The 13,387-nt window shown below is 43.9% G+C and overlaps 1 protein-coding gene across 12 annotated transcripts in view; it reads right to left on the reverse strand.

Annotated features, from left to right (window-relative positions):
- The window catches only part of NUMB (NUMB endocytic adaptor protein), a 147,881-nt gene that overhangs the window by 68,120 nt on the left and 66,374 nt on the right, over window positions 1-13,387 (reverse strand). For 9 of the 12 annotated variants that reach the window (XM_036312375.1, XM_036312357.1, XM_036312366.1 and 6 more), the window contains one exon: window positions 3,172-3,256. The exons of the other annotated variants lie outside the window; for them this stretch is intronic. The gene's annotated coding sequence lies outside the window, so the exon portion shown is untranslated. The remainder of the gene's footprint in view (window positions 1-3,171; window positions 3,257-13,387) is intronic. 12 annotated transcript variants of the gene reach the window in all.

Raw genomic sequence — 13,387 nt, forward strand, 5'->3', positions numbered from 1 at the left:
AAAGACCGTACCCTTTTATGTAATGATGTTTACTTTGAATTTATATTAGTTCACATAAACACTCCACCCATGCTTTTGTTCTGGCCCTCCGGTCCAGTTTAAGAAACCATTGTGGCCCTCGAGTCAAAAAGTTTGCCCACCCCTGCCCTAGCTGATTGCACAGTGGTTAGTGCGCCAGCCCGTGGTCCAATGGGTCGTGGCCTTGATTCCCAGTCAAGGGCACGTACCTTGGTTTCAGGTTCTCCAGCCCTACAGGGGTGTGTGTAGGAGGCAACACTGATGTGTCTCTCTCTCTCCTCCTTTCTCCCTTCCATTTCTCTCTTCTCCCTTCCTTTCACTCTCTCTAGAGGGGAAAATATTACTTAGCAGAAATTTAAGATAACAAAAGAATACTTTGAACAGCTTTATGCCAAATACTTTAAGTAGATGGATTCTTTAAAAAAAAAAAACTTTCTAAAAACTGAGAAACAGAAACCTTAAAACCATGTAGAAAACGAATACATACCTCTCAAAAAATACTAAGTCAACATGCCTCCCCCAAAATACTAAGTCCTGACAAGTTGAACAGAAGTTCAACCAAACTTTAAAGAAATAGATCATTCCCGTCTTAAATAAATCCTTTCAGAGGGGTAAAGAAAGATTAGTTCTCAACTCATTCTTTGAGGTTGGCATAATCTGGATACTAAAATCAAATCAGGACAACATAAGAAATAAAAATTATGGGCCAATTTCACTCATGAACATAGATGCAAAAATCCTAAATGAAGTACTCATAAACTAAATCTGAATGTATAAGAAAAGACCACTATGATTAATTTGGATTCATTCCAGCAATGAAAGGGTAATTCAACATTAGAAAATATATCATTGTCATTCACTGCATTAACAGAGTAAGGGAGGATAACCACATGATCTCATAAATGCAAAAAAAATCATCTGATAACATTCAATATTTATTCTCCTCTCTCTCTCTCTCTCTCTCTCTCTCTCTCTCTCTCTCTCTCTCACACACACACACACACACACACACACACAATCTTAGCAACTAGCAACAGAAATGTCTTTAACCTAGAGTGTTTATCAAAAATCTATAGCAAACATTATTAATGGTGAAACATACCAATGCCCACTATTCAAAAATTAGGTGCAGCATAAGAATGACCTCTATTAACATTTGCATTGAATAATGTCCTGGAAGTCCTAACTAGTCTAGTAAGGCAAGAAAAAAAAAATGGCATAAGCACTGGAAAGGAAGACAAAATTTGCATTTGTAATATTTTAATAAGATTGCTGAACAGAGATGTATATACCAAAAAGCTTATAGCAGCAAATAGAAAATGGAAAGAAAAATAGGAAAAATATATGATTTACAATATTAACAAGAAATAAGGTATCTGATAATTAAATCTAAGAGAAGACTTGAGAGATCTTTATGGAGAAAAGATCTTTACTGAAATATATTTTTAAATATAAAAAAATAGAAAGACCATATTTAAGGACAGAAAGGCTCAATATGATAAAAAGAATAAATTAGCCCTGGCTAGGTGACTCGTTGGTTGGAGTGTTATCCCATACACCAACAGGTTGTGGGTTTGGTTTCCATTCCCGATCAGAGCATGTATAGCAGGCAACTGACCGATGTTTCTCTCTCACATCGATGTTTCTCTTTCTCTGTCTCTGTCTCTCTGTCTCAAATCAGTAAAAATATATCCTCAGGTGAGGATTAAAAAAAAGAAGAAAAGAATAAATTAAATGCATGTGTAGATTAAAAGCAATAGAGATCTTGGGCTCGCATATGAGACAAGTCCCATTTTTTAAATAACAGCTTTTGAGAGTTTATTTGAAAATTCTAGTAGAGAAATGGTACTCTGCTCTATTGGGGAAGGTAATCCTCTTCAACAAAGTGTGCAGCTTCAGGAGGGGCACACATGGGTGAGGAAGGAAGGGGAGACTCACCTAGCCAGCCAGAGTAGCCAAATCAACCCTGGAGATCAATGGGGTAACAGATTTTGCAGCCAGATCTCCTTGCATCCTGATAGCATTCTTTAAATTTTTGTATAACTTGACTCCTGTTCATAGATATTTTTGCAATTGGCATAAATTTATTATCACTAATTACAAGAATTTTATTTTAACCAAATTGTAGTAATAGCTGATATGGCACTTCAGAATTGACAGCTGCATTGAACAAGTATGAATGAAGAGCACATGATCAGTATCCGGCTGAGTTCTACTGAATGTCCCATTGGTTCAAACATCAACCAAACCCATTGGTTCACCATATGTAAGCTCTGATAACCACTCCCAGAAGTGATAAAATATAGCCAACATTTTATATAACCCATAAGGTTTTGGTTCTTGGTAATTTTCTGTGAACACTGCCAAAACACCATCTCCTTAAAATCCACCTAAAAATGTATACATCTATTCTAAATACAAATTTCTTTTACAAAAAGAAAACAGACAAAACACATTCATAATACAATGATTGTACTGGGCTAAAAGGGTATCCTAGTAGACCTATTTGTAGTTCTCATACATACAATACCCTTGTACATGTGAGACCTGTAAGCAGTTGCCCAGTTTGCATTACATCAGATCTGAACTCAATCAAATGTATGATTCTCTTTAGATTTACCTTATTCAAATTTAATTTTGGTTCATGTCAGTTTTGTGATATCTTATATTGCCTCTCAAATTTGGCTTTACTCAAATTTCCTAAACAGAATTAGAAATAATGATCATGTTTTATTGGTTGCTAGACGATAATACTGGGTACCAGGCACTATTAAAAGTGCTTTCTACATATTAAGTCATTTAATCTTAACAGCAACCCTATCAGATGTATAAGACTGCTATCATCATTTCACAGATAGGAAAACTGAGGTATAGAAAGTTCAGTTAACTTTCCCAATGTCACACAAGTGGAGAAATTTAGGGACTCATACCCAGACTCAAATGCAGAGTCTCAGACCCTTAATTACTATGTTATACTATATTTAAAAGATATAAAATTATTATGGATAAAAAAAACTCACCATTAAAAATGTATTAGTAAAAGTTAAACAATAGTTAAGCAATATTAGTATCAATACAACTTATCATAGGTTGATATTTCACAGTTATTTAAAAGATTCATGCCCATGATTAAGAGTTTGAAGTTGGACAGACCTGTCTCTGAATCTTGGTTGTGCCCTTTACAAGCTGTGTGACTTTGGACAAGTTTCGTAACTTCACCAAGCCTCAGTTTCCTCATCTGTAAAATGAGAATAATACAAATCTCACAAAATTGTTGTTAGTAACATAATTATTTCTACATTACACTTATATGGTAACTAAACAAAATACAGGAAACAAAATTAAAAAAGGAGGTTCTCAAATTTCCCTAGAAAACAGGACTTTATTATAATACTAGAGGCCCAATGCACAAATTTCATGCAAGAGTAGGCTTTCCTTCCCTCAGCTGCCAGCACCGGCTTCCCTCCGGCTCCTGGGAACTAGGCTTTCCTCGCAGACCCAGCTTCGTCCAGAAGGACATCCGGTCTAATTAGCATACTATGCTTTTATTATTATAGATAACAAAGATGACTACTGCAAGTCATTGCAGCAAACTATAAGATCCACACACTAATGTAGAACCACAATCTCCTCTAATTCATAACAAATAATTCCCTTTCAGCGGTTCTCAACCTGTGGGTCGCGGACAATGAAAATACATCCTGCATATCAGATATTTATATTCCGATTAATAACAGTAGCAAAATTACAGTTATGAAGTAGCAACGAAAATAATTTTATGGTTGGGGGTCACCACAACATGAAGAACTGTATTAAAGGGTTGCGGCATTAGGAAGGTTGAGAACCACTGCCTTAGATAAAAGTCAAATGGCTAGAGGTAAACTACTGGATCTTGGAATATAAAATACTGTATGTACATATAGAAAGAGACAAACAGATAAGACGTTGTTTGTTCACAACAACTCCCACAAATCCCATTCCACACATATCCTTCTTAAGACCAGCAGTATTCAAGGAGCTCAAAATAGGAAGAGCTATGTCAAGAAGAAGCAACTCCCAGCATTGGTAGGAAGCAATTTTTATGAGAGAAAAACAGAAAGAAATAGCATGTCATCCAAGTATGGTAGAACTATCATTACCACCGAAGAGTGATTATGTCTATCATACCTGACATTTTAATAGTCAAAACAACCTAAACAGTCATTATTGTTGTCTTTAGAATCTCAATCCAATAATTTAAAAATAAATAATCACATTTCTACCAATGCCTGCATTTACCAGTAATATACCTATTTGTAATAAGGTTAGGTGTTTCTTTGAAGGTGATGATTTTAGAAATATATTATAAAAATATTTTTTGAAAATGAAAACACAGAAATAATATTTTACAAAAAATCCTATAGGATAACTGTTAAATGGCTCATCAATACTATTATCAGGGTGAGTTTTTATTAATATCACCAGTCCAATAATTGAGAGACACATAGATTGGTTGCCTCCTGCACACCTCCTGACAGGCTAGAGATCAAACTTGCAACCCAGGTACATGCGCTTGACTGGGAATTGAACCTGAGATCCTTTGGTGTGCGGGCCAACATTCTAACCACCACTCAGAGCCTCACCAATCCTAGCTAATGGAATAAGACAAGAAAATAAAATAAAAGATATACAGATTGGGAATGAAGAAACAGAACTGTCTTTGTTCACAAATGTGATATGGTTGTCTATGTAGAAAATCCAAAAGAATTATCAAAAAAAACAACCCAAAAAACCCACAAACACCTCCTGGAACTAATAAGCAATTATAACAAGGATGCAGGATATAAAGTTAATAGAGAAAAGTCAATTACTTTCCTATACACCAGCAATGAACAAGTGGAACTTGAAATTAAAAACATTTACATTAGCACCTAAAAAATTAAATATTTAGGTATAATTTAGGGCAAATCTAACAAAATATGTACAAGATCTATATGAGAAACTACAAAACTCTGAAGAATAAAGTCAAAGATGAACTAAGGAAATGGAGAGATATTTCATGTTCATAGACTTACTAATGATTCGAGATATCAATTCTTCCCTATTTGATCTGCAGGTTTTAATACAATTCCACTCAAATCCCAGCAAGTTATTTTATGGGTACTGACTAACTCATTCTAAAATTAAAGCCCCACATAAATACAGTTAACTGATCTTTGACAAAAGAGCAAAGACAATACAGTTGGGGGGAGGGGGACAGTCTTTTTACAACTGTGGCTACAGCATCCTTGGTGAAGGAAGGGTAGGATATGAGGTCAGAAAAAAAGTCAAGTGCTTCATAGGGTTTCATGGGATACTGCAAGTACTGTGGCTTCTATTCCTAATAAGATGAATGCCACTGGAGGGTTCTGAGCAGAGAAATAATGAGATTTATATTTTTAAAGGATCACTTTAGCTACTGCATTATAAACAGACTAGAGGCCCGGTGCACAGATTTGTTCACTGATGGGGTCCCTCAGCCTGGCCTGCGCCCTTTTGCAATCTGGGACCCCTCAGGGGATGTCAGACTACCAGTTTCGGCCTGGCCTGGTAGAAGGGTGCAAAGTGGCAGGTGCTAGGGAGGAGCCCAAGCCTGGGCCAGGCACGGCACTGCTCCCACTCATCCCAGCCCTGCTGCACCTGCCTGCCTGCCTGCCACCACTCAGCAGCGCTGCTGTGAAGGCAGGAGAGGCTCGCGCCACCGTCATTGCACTTGCCAGCCGTGAGCCTGGCTTCAGGTTGAGCGGTGCTCTCACTGTGGGGGCGGACTGACCACCAGGGGTAGCTCCTGCATTGAGCGTCTGTCCCCTGGTGGTCAGTGTGCATCATAGCAACCGGCTGACCGGTTGTTCAGTTGACCGGTTGCTTAGGCTTTTATATCCTACTAGAGGCCCGGTGCACAAAAATTTGTGCACTGGGGGGGGGGGGTGTCCCCTCAGCCCAGCCTGTGCCCTCTCGCACTCTGGAACTCCTCAGGGAATGACCACCTGCTGGCTTAGGCCTGCTCCTAAGGGGACTGGGCCTAAGCTGGCAATCAGACATCCCTCTGGCAGCCCGGCAGTCCTCAGGGGATGTCCACTTGCCAGCGGGGAGCAGACCTAAGCTGCAGTCGGACATCCTTAGTACTGCTGAGGAGGTTGGAGAGGCTCCCACCACCACCGCTGTACTGGCAGCCATCAGCCTGGCTTGTGGCTGAGCAGAGCTCCTCCATGTGGGAGCTCACTGACCACCAGAGGGAAGCTCCTGCATTGAGCGTCTGCCCCCTGGTGGTCAGTGTGTGTCATAGTGACCAGTCATTCCCAGTCATTCTGCTGTTAGGGTCAATTTGCATATTACCCTTTTATTATATAGGATAGAGGCCTGGTGCACAGGTAGGGGCCAGCTGGTTTGCCCTGAAGGGTGTCCCAGATCAGGGTGGGGGTCTTGCTTGGGTGCCTGGCCAGCCTGGGTGAGGGGCTGATGGTTGTTTGCAGCTGGTCACACCCCCTTCAGGGTGGGGGTCCCCACTGGGGTGCCTGGCCAGTCTGGATGAGGGGCTGAGGGCTGTTTTCAGGCTGGCCAAGCCAGCGACTGAAGCTCCTAGCCTCTCCTTTTTTTTTTTTTTATTCTGGGATTTATTAACCTTCTATAATTGCAACTTTGTTGCTTAGAGTGGAGCTCAGAGCCGGGCCGCAGCAGGGAGGAAGCTTGGCTTCCTCCATCACTGGAGCAAGCAAGCCTCCTACTCGCTTCAGCTGCATGGCTGCCGGCCGCCATCTTGGTTGGGTTAATTTGCATATCCTGCTGATTAGCCAATGGGAAGCGTAGCAGAGGTATGGTCAATTACCATGTTTGTCTATTATTAGATTAGATACTAGAGGCCCGATGAACAAAATTTGTGCACTGGGGAGGGGGGGTATCCCTCAGCCCAGCCTGCACCCTCTCCAATCTGGGGCCCCTCTCACAATCCAGGACTGCTGGCTCCCAACTGCTCACCTGCCTGCCTGCCTGATTGCCCCTAACCCAGTGGTCAGCAAACTCATTAGTCAACAGAGCCAAATATCAATAGTACAACGACTGAAATTTCTTTTGAGAGCCAAATTTTTTAAACTTAAACTATACAGGTAGGTACATGTTATAAACTTAATTAGGATACTCCTAAGGCTTAGAAAGAGCCACACTCAAGGGGCCAAAGAGCCACATGTGGCTTGCGAGCCACAGTTTGCTGACCATGGCCCTAACCGCTTCTGCCTGCCTGCCAGCCCCCACCCCATGAGGCTCCTCGGCCTCTGCTGCCCATGTCCCACAATGCACTTCTGCCTCAGCAGCTCCACGAAACTCCACGCTAACAGCCCCTGGTCCACGGGGCTCCTCGGCTTCAGCCAACCCCGAGCCATGATGCTCCTCTGCCTCAGCAGCTCCGCAATGCTCCACGCTCACCACCCCCGCCCATGATGCTCCTCTGCCTCACCACCCCGCAAAGCTCCATGCTCAAAGCCCCCCCCCCCCCCAAGGCTCCTCAGCCTCCACGGAACTGCCCCGCCACGCCGTGAGAGCCGGACCGGTCCTTTGGTCGTTTGGGCCCACAGCTCCCGCTCCCTCAGCTCCCTAGCCTGGTGTTCGGTCATTCATCTGGTCATTTTAGACATTACGGACCCTGGCTCTTGATTGATAGACAGACAGACAAACAGATAGATAGATAGATAGATAGATAGATCCTATCTAATGAAAGAGAAACATGGTAATTAGCGTACGACCACTACCCTTCCCATTGGCTAATCAGGGCGATATGCAAATGAACTGCCAGCCAAGATGGCGGCCGGCAGCCAGGCAGCTGGAAGCGAACATGAGGCTTGCTTGCTTCAGTGACAGAGGACTCCAACGTTCCCCGCCTGCTGCTGCCGGCCTCTGAGCTTGCAGTTTGAAACATTATAAAGAAATATAGAAGCTAAACAAAACCCCAGAAACCTGCTTTCAGCCGCCAAGATCTCAGAGTGGAGCTATACAGTGTATCGATTATAGAACCCAAACAAACCAGATCCTGCTTTCAGCAGCAGAGGCCTCAGAGCTGGAGCCAGAGCTAAAGCTGGCCCAGAATAAAAATAAAAATAAAAAAAGGAGCAGTTGGGAGCTTCAGTCACCCGCCAGCCTGAAAACAGCCCTCAGCCCCTCAACCAGACTGGCCAGGCACCCCAGTGGGGACCCCCACCCTGAAGGGGGTGTGACCAGCTGCAAACAGCCATCATCCCCTCATCCAGGCTGGCCAGGCACCCCAGTGGAGACCCCCACCCTGATCCAGGACACCCTTCAGGGCAAACCAGCTGGCCCCACCCATGCACCAGGCCTCTATCCTATATAGTAAAAGGGTAATATGCCTCCCAGCACCGGGATCAGCGGAGCCGAGAGGCCTCCCGGCACCGGGATCAGCATGACAGGAGGCAGTGCCCAAACCCCCTGATCGCCCTGCGGCTCTGTGTGTGACGGGGGGGGGGGGGGGGGGGGTGGCGCACAACCTCCCTATCCACCCTGCTCTGTTCGTGACAGGGGAAGGCGCTCCAACCTCCTGATCAGCCCTGCTCTGTGCCTGATACGGGGGAGCTCCCCAACCCCCTGATCGCCCTGTGGCTCTGTGACAGGCTGCAGCGCCCCAACCCGCTGATCGGCCCTGCTCTGTGTGTGACGGGGTGCGGCGCCCCACCCCTCCCCACCCCCACGGGCCCTGCTCTGTGTGTGATGGGGTAGAGCCATAACCTCCCCATCTGCCCTGCCCTGAGTGTGACAGTGGCGACACCCCAACCCCCTAATCGGCCCTGCTCTGTGCGTGACAGGGGGAGCTCCCCAACCCCCTGATGGGCCCTGCTCTGTGCGTGACAGGGGGCAGCGCCCCAACCCCCTGATGGGCCCTGCTCTGTGCGTGACAAGGGGCAGCGCCCCAACCCCCTGATGGGCCCTGCTCTGTGCGTGATAGGTGGTGGCACCGCAACCTCCCTATTGACCCTGCCTTGAGTGTGACAGGGAATGGTGCCCCAACCCCCCAATCAGCCCTACCCTGAGCGTGACTGAGAGTGGTATTGCAACCTCCCAATCCGCCCTGCTCTGTGCATGACAAGGGGCGGCACCCTAACTCCCCAATAGGCCCTCTCTGAGCCCGACCAGGAGCTGCACCTAGGGATTGGGTCTGCCCTCTGCAACCCAGGAGCAGGCCTAAGCCAGCAGGTCGTTATCTCCCGAGGGGTCCCAGACTGCAAGAGGGCACAGGCCGGGATGAGGGACCCCCCCCCCTTCCCCCGCGAATGCACAAATTTTTGTGCACCGGGCCTCTAGTAGGTAATAAAAGGCTAATATGCAAATTGTCCCCTGGACCAGGAGTTTGACTGGGAGTTTGACCAGGGGGTGGGGCAGGCCAGCCAACCACCCACAGCCCCTCCCCCAATCAGCTGCCCCCAACCTCCCGCATTCCCTCCTCCTGGCTAGCCCGGCCCAATCAGCTGCGATTGGGGCGGTCCGGTGGGACCCCCATCAGTGCACGAACTCGTGCACCAGGCCTCTAGTATATAGATATATAGATCATAAAGCTGGAACCAATTAGGAGGCTATTAAACTAATCTAGGTGAGAAATGATAGTGGTTTGAACCAGAGTGACAGCGGTGGAAATAGATTAGGTAGTCTACTTTTTATTTGTGCCCCCAGCTCCAGTAGAGACCACATTTGGAGCAGCAGTTGCAACAAAAATCACCAAATGAATAAATTTATAATACTCCATTGCTCTTTTTCAGGACCTTTCCAAAATGGTAGGATTCTGGATATATCTTAAGAGTGGAGCTGACAAGATTTTGTTAATGAATTGGATGTATACAGAGAAAGAGTGAAAGATAATCTTTAATTAAGGCTGCTGGCTGAGCAATCGAAAGAATGGTATTGCCATTTACCAAGATGCAGAGGACAGAAGGAGAGCAAATCAGGAGTTTGGTTGTTCAGTCTGATAAAACGTAAATGTTTATGAATGGTATAGTTATATATCTAACTGTTGAAAATGGCTAGCTCCAAGTCTAACAAACATATTTTTTTAAAATATATTTTTATTGATTTTTTACAGAGAGGAAGGGAGAGAGATAGAGAGTTAGAAACATCGATGAGAGAGAAACATCGATCAGCTGCCTCCTGGGGATATGTCCGCAACCCAGGTACATGCCCTTGACTGGAATCGAACCTGGGACCTTTCAGTCCGCAGGCCGACGCTCCATCCACTGAGCCAAACCGGTTTCGGCTAACAAACATATTATATTCACCATTAAACAGTCCAAATCTCCAAGCCTGAATGTAATACCTCCTCCCTCTGTATCACTACTTTTTTTTTCCATTACTTATAACATTTATTACCTTTTATGTATTATAACTATTGGTGTATGTCATATGTCATAGAACTTAGGCACCCTGAGAGTAGAGTTCATGGTTTATAATTGTATAATATTACAAAGAGTCACCATTTATTGAATATATTTACCAATTAGCTAACTTAATCCTTCTATTATCACTTCCTTTATTAGTATTTAACACATAAGAAAATTCAGGTTCAGAGATAATAAGTAACTGATGAAAAATTACACAGCTAATAAATAGGCTGACATTTAAACTCAGGTTTATCTGAATCTAAAGCCAATGCTTCATATTGTCATTAATCAACCTCGGTACCTAATTTAAAGCCTTGCCTACAAAAGGCACCTAACATATTTGTATTAAATAAATAACTAGATAAAAAAAAAGTTAACTATCTTGGGACAGAAGGTAAATTAGAATCAGACTAATGATCTGATCAGAATTGGAAGACACAGGAAAAGAGATAAGAAAATCCTTAATAAGGTTCACAAAGCTTGGCATAATTTAGCCAATGCCTATCAGGCAGGCCATCCATACTGACCTTCTTGGATGCCTTAAACCAGGGGTCCTCAAACTTTTTAAACGGGGGGCCAGTTCACTGTCCCTCAGACCGTTGGAGGGCCGAACTATAGTTTTAAAAAAACTATGAACAAATTCCTATGCACACAACGGTGGCAAAAACACCCGGCGGGCCAGATAAATGTTTTCAGCAGGCTGCATGTGGCCCGCAGGCCGTAGTTTGAGGACCCCTGCTTAAACCTTCCATGTTTCTTTTCTCCTAAAAGTTGCTAAGACATAGTTCTAAGAACCTCTTACTTTCCCCTAAGTTAATTCCATTCATCCTTCAGAGCTATGCTCAAATATCACTTCTTCAAGGTAACTGTACTTGACTACCTCCTCTCACTTGAACTAATTTCTGTAATAAGCTCATAATATCCCTCACTTCTTTACTAATCACAATATAAATAAATATGTACTTAGTACCTCTCTTCCTTACAAGAATATAAGCTGCATAAGGGCAGGATCCTTATATGTCAAGTTTATTGCAGTAATTAATATAGGTTTTAAATTATTTATAATGCTTATTATAAATTATTAATATTCAATAAATCCTATATAATAAAAGCCTAATATGCTAAGTGTCTGGTTGTCCAGTCTCCCGTTCAACCAATCAAAGCATAATATGCTAATGATATGCTTAGCATAATGATATACTTAGCATAATGATATGCTAAGGCCTCTCAATGCTTGCTATGACGTGTACTGACCATCAGGGGGCAGACAGTTGACCAGTAGGTTAGTTTGCTGCTGGGGTCCAGCCAATTGGGACTGAACAATATGGGCCGGACACACCCTGGAGCTGTCCCACAAACCCTCCCCACTGGCCAATCTCCCGTGTCCCTCCCAGCCCTGATCATGCACTGGTGGGGTACCTTGGCCTGGCCTGTGCTCTCTTACAATCCAGGACCCCTCAGGGGATGTCAGAGAGCCGGTTTCGGCCCGACAGCGGAATGGCCAGTCCCTATGACGCGCACTAACCATCAGGGGGCAGACGCTCAACGCTGGAGCTGCCCCCCAGGTGGTCAGTGTGCTCCCACAGGGGGAGTCCTGCTTAACCAGAACCCGGACTCACGGCTGGTGAGTGCAGCAGTGCTCACACTGCCTCTGCAGCAGCGCTAAGGATGTCCAACTGATGGCTTATACCTGTGAATGGGCCTAAGCCGTCAGTCGGACATCTGTCGAGGGCTCCCGGACTGCGAGAGGGTGCAGGCCGGGCTGAGGGACCTCCCCAAGTGCACAAATTTCATACACTGGGCCTCTAGTATTTAATAATAAATAAAGGCAGCCAGTGTGACTCAATAGTTGAGCATTTACCTATGAACCAGGAGGTCATTGTTCGATTCCCTGTCAGGGCACATGATCCCCAGTAGAAGGCATGTAAGAAGCAGCTTACCAATGATTATCTCTCATCTCCCTCTCCCTTCCTCTCTGAAGTCAATAAAAATACATTTTTTAAAAAAGTAAAGACAGCCATTACAGATTATCACAGAGTAGATTATATCAGACCAATTCTCCTGGCTTTCTTAACTATAAAAACTGGATTTAAAAACAAAATTAACAAAGAAAGCAACCAGCATGTGAGAAGCTAAAATACCAGAGAAAAAGGAAATGCAGAGTTAAGTCTGACAGTCTCCATTACTTTTTCCTTCTGAGGCAACTAACTGCAGACCAGAGTTTTTGGCAGTCTCACAGGACTGCAGAGACAGAGATTAGAGTTCAGGATTTAGCGAGACAGGCAGGATTTGAGGAGCTAAGATTGCAGAGAAAAGGCAACCACAGAAAAGTGAGCCTGGACATCCTGTACTGCTCTTCCCTTCAGGGTATTCACTGAATCCTAACCTGCATGGGAGTGAGAGGCCAAAAGCTAAGCAAAGTGCCTATTTTGAAGCAAAAAGGGTAAGCAGAACTTTTGGTAGCCTCACAGTGCTAGAAAAAGAAAAATTACAGTTCAGGGCCTGCCAAGAAGAGAGGCCCTGGCAAACACCCCAGGATTCCATTTGATACCTCTGAAAGACAACACTCTTAGAGTAAGGGGAAACTGGATTTAAATCAGCTCTAAGAAGCCTAAAACAAAGAATCAAGTCATCTCAACCCTGTATTGGATCAAGGTCATCTGCTCCTACTTTTAACTACCACCAGAAGAAAATTAAATCCTCTCTAGAGAACAATATCATCATCAAGACCCTCTATAATTTCTTATACACAATGTCTGACATTGATTTTTTTTAAATAACCAGGAATGTTATGAGACAGGATCAAATGACTAAAAGTCAAGGAAGAAATCAGACAACAGAAAAAGACCAAAAGGGGATCTAGATATTGTAATTATCAGACACAGACTTTAATAGGTGGTTGATATGTTCAGGAAAATAGCTGGCAAAATGAGAATTTCACCAGGAAACTGGGATCTATAAAAAAAATTAAATGGAGATTC

Source organism: Myotis myotis, unplaced genomic scaffold, assembly GCF_014108235.1.
Source record: "Myotis myotis isolate mMyoMyo1 unplaced genomic scaffold, mMyoMyo1.p scaffold_m19_p_1, whole genome shotgun sequence".
Taxonomy (NCBI): domain Eukaryota; kingdom Metazoa; phylum Chordata; class Mammalia; order Chiroptera; family Vespertilionidae; genus Myotis; species Myotis myotis.